Source organism: Nansenia antarctica, assembly GCF_963989245.1.
Source record: "Nansenia antarctica genome assembly, chromosome: 1".
Classification (NCBI taxonomy): domain Eukaryota; kingdom Metazoa; phylum Chordata; class Actinopteri; order Argentiniformes; family Microstomatidae; genus Nansenia; species Nansenia antarctica.
The window spans coordinates 68052831-68062511 of record NC_137674.1 but is presented as its reverse complement, the minus strand read 5'-3'; positions in this window follow the sequence as shown (position 1 = coordinate 68062511).

Here is a 9681-nt window from a genome sequence, read left to right as displayed (position 1 = left end):
ACACCGTGCAGAAGCTGAAGACGCCAGGAAAGTGATTATCGAGTTCAGAGCTGTATAGCCCGTTTAGTTGTGTTCCCGTTAGACAGCCTTGCCAGCAGCCGGCTGTTAAACGTTGGACCAAGCGAGACGCCAAACTGGACAGAATCGTCGCCTCCACGAGCGGACTGTGACCGAACGCTGACTCCATCGGAGCTTCGACGTGGACCACCCGGACCTGAGCCCTTCACCCCTCGGCGCGGACTACGAAGAAGGCCCTTTCCCTCCGCGTTGCTACGTCACCCCCCCCCCTTTTGTCTGCTACCTTCCTCGACGCACATGCCATCCGACCAGGCCTCAACGCGCACCACAGCCCGGGACTATAAGCCTGTTCAGGCCAGAGACTATGAGTGAGTGATTGAGTGTGTGTGTGGCCGGCGGGGAGGGAATGTATATATCTGGGGATGTATACAACAGTCATGTAAATAAATGTGTTGTTCATATGTGATACCGTTACCGTGTGTTAGTTGTTTGTATGCTAATGCTAATTCCAAGGCTAATGCTAATGCTAATTCCAAGGCTAATGCTAATGCTAATTCCATGCTAATGCTAACGATAGTAACTGCTAGTCTAACGGTTTGCTGGCGCCCCCTGCCTGTATCCTCCTACACTGCCTATTTAGCTTAGAGTTAGTTAGATAACCAGCCCCTTCCTAAATTATACAGTCCTTTCAGCTACTCCCTGGTTACAATTGGTCCTTCGAGCCGGATAGGTAGTGTAGTGATAGCATGGCTGAGCGCAGCCAACCAGACCAGACAGTTACCCCCCCTTCTCCGCCCCCTGAGCCAGAGCCACGACCACAGAGAGTCCCGCGGTTGCCTCCGAGGTTACAGGAGTATGAGCTTGAGCTCGAAAGCTCACTGAGTGGTAGCGAGGAGCGCACTCCACGGGATACAGTGGTCGGAGAGGCCGAAGTGTCCGCCGGCGCGCGGGTGGCTAGCACTGAGACAGCCCTCAAAGAGCACCAGCCTGAGGATGAGATGGCAGAACCGCAGGGTTTTGCCGTGGAAACGGAAGAGCAGGAAGGAGAGGCCCGGTCCGACAGCGCCTGCGGGCGGAAGAGGGAGGGCCTCAGCCTTAACGATCTGCCTCCCAGTACGGCGCGCTCGAGACCTAGCTCCTGCCGCTCAGTGGCTTCCTCCCGGTCCAGGGTTTCCGTGGGCAGTTCTGCCTCTGGGGCGGATAGCCTGCACTCCAGAGGGAGTAGTGCCGCGCTGTCCGAATGTATGCGCCAACAGGCCGAGATGGCGTTAGAGCGGGAGCGCCAACAGGCCGAGATGGCGTTAGAGCAGGAACGACTCCAGTTCGAGCGTGAACGCCTCCAGCGCCAGGAGGCGCTAGAACGCGAACGCCTCCAGATGAACGGAGCGGAACGCGCGGCGGAGAGACAGCGCCAGGAGGCGCTAGAACGTGAACGCTTCCAGATGGAGCGCGACCGCCTCCAGACGGAGAGACAGCGCCAGGAGGCGTTAGAGAGGGAACGCATCCAGTACGAGCGCGAGCGCTTCCAGATGAACGGAGCGGAACGCGCGGCGGAGAGACAGCGCCAGGAGGCGCTAGAACGTGAACGCTTCCAGATGGAGCGCGACCGCCTCCAGATGGAGAGAGAGCATCTGCACGCGGAGAAGATGGAGGAAATGATGCAGACCATGCGCGACGTGTGCATCAGCAGAGCTCCGTCGGCCCGTAGCTCCAGAGCATCATCCGCACGGCCCTCTCGAGTGCCATCTCCTGAACCCCCCGCCGATGGCTCCATGACCCCCGCCATGACTGTCCAACCACAGGCCCAGCTGACCACCTGGAAGGAAGAGGACCAGGGACCCGACCGCTACGCGGCCCAGAGGGAGCCAGCGTCGCTGCCCGGGAGGGGAGCCATCCCCCAAGAGCGTAGCACACCCCTAGGTCCTCCAGTGCACCAAAATGCATGCAGGCCGGACACCCAGACCGTCCCTCCAGCCCCGATCATCCACTACAGGATGTTTCCCCAGGTGGAGGGACCCAAGTTCCCCTTCTTCAAGGACGAGGACAGGAGCCAGTATGTGGAGCTACGCATCTGCCTAGACACGCTCTTGGACGACTCCTGCTCAGAGTCCTACAAATATGCGATTCTCCTTCAGCATGTGAGGAACCCCAGAGCCCACAACATGGTTCTGGCCCATGCCTCCGCACCGGCACCTTACACCAGAGCGCTCGCCGACTTGGATGCCCGCTACGGTCGTCCCTGGAACCACGCCCTTGCTGAACTGCAAGCCCTCGAACAGCAGGCCCCCATCAAGGATGACCGGGCGCTGGATGACTTCGCGCTCCGCGTGCACACCTTGGTTGGAATGCTGAAGACGCAGGGCCCAGCTGGCGCCAGCGAGATCAACAGCACCTCCAACGTAGAGCGGCTGCTCCGCAAGATCCCACGCTTCCGGCAGGAGAGGTTCCGGCGACAGCAGCGCGTTCGTAACCCCGGGAAGTTGGGTCTGAGCATGGCTGCCTTCGCGGAGTTCCTACTGGAGGAAGTGCATGACACCAACGTAGACGCCATGGGTTACGCTGAGCCGAAGAAGGAGAGGGAGAAGGGAGACCGCTGGGACGGGCCGAGCTCGAACAGAGGACGCCCAGTAGGAGTGCTGCACACGGAGGAGGAGCCTCGGAGAGAGAGGAAAGCCCGACCTGAGGGAAAGGATTCCTCTCAACCCCCTCAAAAGGGACGGAGAGGTCCACCGCCATGTCCGTACTGCACCAGCGAGCACTGGTTCAATGAGTGCAGTGACTTCAACAACCTGAGTACCGAGGCCAAGCAGAGGTGGCTCGAGGAGAACAAGAGGTGCTGGAACTGTGGGCGCGACCATCTGGCTAAGAACTGCACCTTGAGGAGAAAGTGCAACCGCTGTGAGGAGGTCCACCTCAACATCTTACACGAGGTCTCCCTCGCCAGGTCCACGGAGGGCACCAGAAGCCCTAGGTCCGGTAGCGCACCGGAAGAGGCAACACCTGTCTACTACCTAGACCCAGCCCGGAGCAGCGGCTCCAAGGTCCTACTGAAGGTGGTGAAGGTCCGACTTCACCACAACAACGCTGTGTACGACACGTACGCCGTTCTAGACGACGGGTCGGAACGGACCATCCTTCTCCAGGGGGCAGCGCGCCAGTTGGGGCTCCAAGGGACTGCGGAGAAGCTGACTCTGCGCACGATACGTCGCGACCTTAAAGAGGTCACCGGGGCGAGAATCAACTTCTCTATCTCCCCGGCGGGGCGGCCGTCGGACAGATATCGGCTTCGGAATGTCTTCACCGCAGACCAGCTAGCGCTCTCCCGCTACGACTACCCCCTGGAGAGATTACGCGCAAGATATTCCCACCTACGGCGAGTAGACCTACATCCGATAGAAGGAGCGGAGCCAACCCTTCTCATCGGCTCGGACAACGCTGAACTGATCGTGTCGCTCCGTCCTCCGCTGAGAGGACCACGAGGCTGCCCGATGGCTGTTAAGACTGCGCTTGGGTGGGCCCTCCAAGGCGCTACCGAGTGGAGAGATAGAGACGGGAGAGCTACGTCATCCCTCCATGTCCGAACCGAAGACGTGCAGACCATCCAGCGCCCTGGTCCTTCGCCGAGGAGGGAAAGATCTACTAGCTTGTCGGTGAGGAAGAGGTCAGCTCAAAGGAGGAAGACGCCGGCGGTGCCAGAGCCGGACGATACTCCGCTGACCGCTGAGTTGGAGCTAGCTCTGCCTGCACCTGTGGCCATGGCCTACACCCAACTGAAGGTGAAGGAGGAGGAGCCAGAGCCGGAGCTAGAGGCGGAGCCAACGGAGAGCAGCGGAGTTGTGGTGTTGTTGGACGACCCCGTAGCCGAAGACACGAAACCACGCATCCGTAAAAGTCCGTTCAAATACGGCAAGAAAAGGCGGAGAAACTCCCTCAAATTACAAAGGACACAGACTCCAGACACAGGCAATATTTTGGATGTGTTGAACAACATACAAATTGAGAATGTGGAAGAGGCCAACTTCCTGAAGGACAAGCTGTGTCATCTTCTGAAAGAGTTCCAAGCCAACAAATCAGAGAAGGTTGAGCACAAAAGTCAAGGTCCAACAGTTGTCTCCAAAGACTACAGTCGCATGAGCAAGGGCCACCTGGAATCTACTAGAGGTTCAAGGAGAAACCATTATGAAGAGGTCTTTGGACAGGTTGACAGGTACCCACCATCCCATGCCTGGCAGGAAGAGCCATTGAAGTATCCGGAGAGGTCCCAAGGGTCCATGTACCCAGATGACTATCCACCTGCTGTGGATGAGTTTATGACCCTTACCAACCTACACCCCCCACTCGAAGGGAGTGGGGATATGGGATGCCCCCTGGCCCTCAGACCTCCACTAGCCAGGACACTATCACCTCATACCTCACGCTGCTAGAGCAGCCTAGCCAGTGTGCCTTCTTAGTTAACTGAAACCGAGGGTTTCATGGGGCGGCTGTTATGAAGGCCCACAGTTTAGAGCCAGTTTTAGTTTACCCGAAATTCAGCCCTTTTGCCCTGTTATTTCCTTTCTTATTTTTCATACTATTTCTGTACGTTTTATGAAGGTGTATGTATTATTATTGTAATGTTTATGTATATGTTCGATGACGTAGTATATCCGGGGTGTGTCCGTGACCCGGATGCTAGGTTCGGTGGTGTATATATAAGAGACGGAAGTGGTCTGTGAGTCAGTGTGTGATGAGAATCAGAACGAGAGAGACCAAACGAGAGAGAGAGTAACGAGAAGTCAATGTAAGATGGCGGATTCAGTACCACGCACACCGTGCAGAAGCTGAAGACGCCAGGAAAGTGATTATCGAGTTCAGAGCTGTATAGCCCGTTTAGTTGTGTTCCCGTTAGACAGCCTTGCCAGCAGCCGGCTGTTAAACGTTGGACCAAGCGAGACGCCAAACTGGACAGAATCGTCGCCTCCACGAGCGGACTGTGACCGAACGCTGACTCCATCGGAGCTTCGACGTGGACCACCCGGACCTGAGCCCTTCACCCCTCGGCGCGGACTACGAAGAAGGCCCTTTCCCTCCGCGTTGCTACGTCACCCCCCCCCCTTTTGTCTGCTACCTTCCTCGACGCACATGCCATCCGACCAGGCCTCAACGCGCACCACAGCCCGGGACTATAAGCCTGTTCAGGCCAGAGACTATGAGTGAGTGATTGAGTGTGTGTGTGGCCGGCGGGGAGGGAATGTATATATCTGGGGATGTATACAACAGTCATGTAAATAAATGTGTTGTTCATATGTGATACCGTTACCGTGTGTTAGTTGTTTGTATGCTAATGCTAATTCCAAGGCTAATGCTAATGCTAATTCCAAGGCTAATGCTAATGCTAATTCCATGCTAATGCTAACGATAGTAACTGCTAGTCTAACGGTTTGCTGGCGCCCCCTGCCTGTATCCTCCTACACTGCCTATTTAGCTTAGAGTTAGTTAGATAACCAGCCCCTTCCTAAATTATACAGTCCTTTCAGCTACTCCCTGGTTACAATTGGTCCTTCGAGCCGGATAGGTAGTGTAGTGATAGCATGGCTGAGCGCAGCCAACCAGACCAGACAGTTACCCCCCCTTCTCCGCCCCCTGAGCCAGAGCCACGACCACAGAGAGTCCCGCGGTTGCCTCCGAGGTTACAGGAGTATGAGCTTGAGCTCGAAAGCTCACTGAGTGGTAGCGAGGAGCGCACTCCACGGGATACAGTGGTCGGAGAGGCCGAAGTGTCCGCCGGCGCGCGGGTGGCTAGCACTGAGACAGCCCTCAAAGAGCACCAGCCTGAGGATGAGATGGCAGAACCGCAGGGTTTTGCCGTGGAAACGGAAGAGCAGGAAGGAGAGGCCCAGTCCGACAGCGCCTGCGGGCGGAAGAGGGAGGGCCTCAGCCTTAACGATCTGCCTCCCAGTACGGCGCGCTCGAGACCTAGCTCCTGCCGCTCAGTGGCTTCCTCCCGGTCCAGGGTTTCCGTGGGCAGTTCTGCCTCTGGGGCGGATAGCCTGCACTCCAGAGGGAGTAGTGCCGCGCTGTCCGAATGTATGCGCCAACAGGCCGAGATGGCGTTAGAGCGGGAGCGCCAACAGGCCGAGATGGCGTTAGAGCGGGAACGACTCCAGTTCGAGCGTGAACGCCTCCAGCGCCAGGAGGCGCTAGAACGCGAACGCCTCCAGATGAACGGAGCGGAACGCGCGGCGGAGAGACAGCGCCAGGAGGCGCTAGAACGTGAACGCTTCCAGATGGAGCGCGACCGCCTCCAGACGGAGAGACAGCGCCAGGAGGCGTTAGAGAGGGAACGCATCCAGTACGAGCGCGAGCGCTTCCAGATGAACGGAGCGGAACGCGCGGCGGAGAGACAGCGCCAGGAGGCGCTAGAACGTGAACGCTTCCAGATGGAGCGCGACCGCCTCCAGATGGAGAGAGAGCATCTGCACGCGGAGAAGATGGAGGAAATGATGCAGACCATGCGCGACGTGTGCATCAGCAGAGCTCCGTCGGCCCGTAGCTCCAGAGCATCATCCGCACGGCCCTCTCGAGTGCCATCTCCTGAACCCCCCGCCGATGGCTCCATGACCCCCGCCATGACTGTCCAACCACAGGCCCAGCTGACCACCTGGAAGGAAGAGGACCAGGGACCCGACCGCTACGCGGCCCAGAGGGAGCCAGCGTCGCTGCCCGGGAGGGGAGCCATCCCCCAAGAGCGTAGCACACCCCTAGGTCCTCCAGTGCACCAAAATGCATGCAGGCCGGACACCCAGACCGTCCCTCCAGCCCCGATCATCCACTACAGGATGTTTCCCCAGGTGGAGGGACCCAAGTTCCCCTTCTTCAAGGACGAGGACAGGAGCCAGTATGTGGAGCTACGCATCTGCCTAGACACGCTCTTGGACGACTCCTGCTCAGAGTCCTACAAATATGCGATTCTCCTTCAGCATGTGAGGAACCCCAGAGCCCACAACATGGTTCTGGCCCATGCCTCCGCACCGGCACCTTACACCAGAGCGCTCGCCGACTTGGATGCCCGCTACGGTCGTCCCTGGAACCACGCCCTTGCTGAACTGCAAGCCCTCGAACAGCAGGCCCCCATCAAGGATGACCGGGCGCTGGATGACTTCGCGCTCCGCGTGCACACCTTGGTTGGAATGCTGAAGACGCAGGGCCCAGCTGGCGCCAGCGAGATCAACAGCACCTCCAACGTAGAGCGGCTGCTCCGCAAGATCCCACGCTTCCGGCAGGAGAGGTTCCGGCGACAGCAGCGCGTTCGTAACCCCGGGAAGTTGGGTCTGAGCATGGCTGCCTTCGCGGAGTTCCTACTGGAGGAAGTGCATGACACCAACGTAGACGCCATGGGTTACGCTGAGCCGAAGAAGGAGAGGGAGAAGGGAGACCGCTGGGACGGGCCGAGCTCGAACAGAGGACGCCCAGTAGGAGTGCTGCACACGGAGGAGGAGCCTCGGAGAGAGAGGAAAGCCCGACCTGAGGGAAAGGATTCCTCTCAACCCCCTCAAAAGGGACGGAGAGGTCCACCGCCATGTCCGTACTGCACCAGCGAGCACTGGTTCAATGAGTGCAGTGACTTCAACAACCTGAGTACCGAGGCCAAGCAGAGGTGGCTCGAGGAGAACAAGAGGTGCTGGAACTGTGGGCGCGACCATCTGGCTAAGAACTGCACCTTGAGGAGAAAGTGCAACCGCTGTGAGGAGGTCCACCTCAACATCTTACACGAGGTCTCCCTCGCCAGGTCCACGGAGGGCACCAGAAGCCCTAGGTCCGGTAGCGCACCGGAAGAGGCAACACCTGTCTACTACCTAGACCCAGCCCGGAGCAGCGGCTCCAAGGTCCTACTGAAGGTGGTGAAGGTCCGACTTCACCACAACAACGCTGTGTACGACACGTACGCCGTTCTAGACGACGGGTCGGAACGGACCATCCTTCTCCAGGGGGCAGCGCGCCAGTTGGGGCTCCAAGGGACTGCGGAGAAGCTGACTCTGCGCACGATACGTCGCGACCTTAAAGAGGTCACCGGGGCGAGAATCAACTTCTCTATCTCCCCGGCGGGGCGGCCGTCGGACAGATATCGGCTTCGGAATGTCTTCACCGCAGACCAGCTAGCGCTCTCCCGCTACGACTACCCCCTGGAGAGATTACGCGCAAGATATTCCCACCTACGGCGAGTAGACCTACATCCGATAGAAGGAGCGGAGCCAACCCTTCTCATCGGCTCGGACAACGCTGAACTGATCGTGTCGCTCCGTCCTCCGCTGAGAGGACCACGAGGCTGCCCGATGGCTGTTAAGACTGCGCTTGGGTGGGCCCTCCAAGGCGCTACCGAGTGGAGAGATAGAGACGGGAGAGCTACGTCATCCCTCCATGTCCGAACCGAAGACGTGCAGACCATCCAGCGCCCTGGTCCTTCGCCGAGGAGGGAAAGATCTACTAGCTTGTCGGTGAGGAAGAGGTCAGCTCAAAGGAGGAAGACGCCGGCGGTGCCAGAGCCGGACGATACTCCGCTGACCGCTGAGTTGGAGCTAGCTCTGCCTGCACCTGTGGCCATGGCCTACACCCAACTGAAGGTGAAGGAGGAGGAGCCAGAGCCGGAGCTAGAGGCGGAGCCAACGGAGAGCAGCGGAGTTGTGGTGTTGTTGGACGACCCCGTAGCCGAAGACACGAAACCACGCATCCGTAAAAGTCCGTTCAAATACGGCAAGAAAAGGCGGAGAAACTCCCTCAAATTACAAAGGACACAGACTCCAGACACAGGCAATATTTTGGATGTGTTGAACAACATACAAATTGAGAATGTGGAAGAGGCCAACTTCCTGAAGGACAAGCTGTGTCATCTTCTGAAAGAGTTCCAAGCCAACAAATCAGAGAAGGTTGAGCACAAAAGTCAAGGTCCAACAGTTGTCTCCAAAGACTACAGTCGCATGAGCAAGGGCCACCTGGAATCTACTAGAGGTTCAAGGAGAAACCATTATGAAGAGGTCTTTGGACAGGTTGACAGGTACCCACCATCCCATGCCTGGCAGGAAGAGCCATTGAAGTATCCGGAGAGGTCCCAAGGGTCCATGTACCCAGATGACTATCCACCTGCTGTGGATGAGTTTATGACCCTTACCAACCTACACCCCCCACTCGAAGGGAGTGGGGATATGGGATGCCCCCTGGCCCTCAGACCTCCACTAGCCAGGACACTATCACCTCATACCTCACGCTGCTAGAGCAGCCTAGCCAGTGTGCCTTCTTAGTTAACTGAAACCGAGGGTTTCATGGGGCGGCTGTTATGAAGGCCCACAGTTTAGAGCCAGTTTTAGTTTACCCGAAATTCAGCCCTTTTGCCCTGTTATTTCCTTTCTTATTTTTCATACTATTTCTGTACGTTTTATGAAGGTGTATGTATTATTATTGTAATGTTTATGTATATGTTCGATGACGTAGTATATCCGGGGTGTGTCCGTGACCCGGATGCTAGGTTCGGTGGTGTATATATAAGAGACGGAAGTGGTCTGTGAGTCAGTGTGTGATGAGAATCAGAACGAGAGAGACCAAACGAGAGAGAGAGTAACGAGAAGTCAATGTAAGATGGCGGATTCAGTACCACGCACACCGTGCAGAAGCTGAAGACGCCAGGAAAGT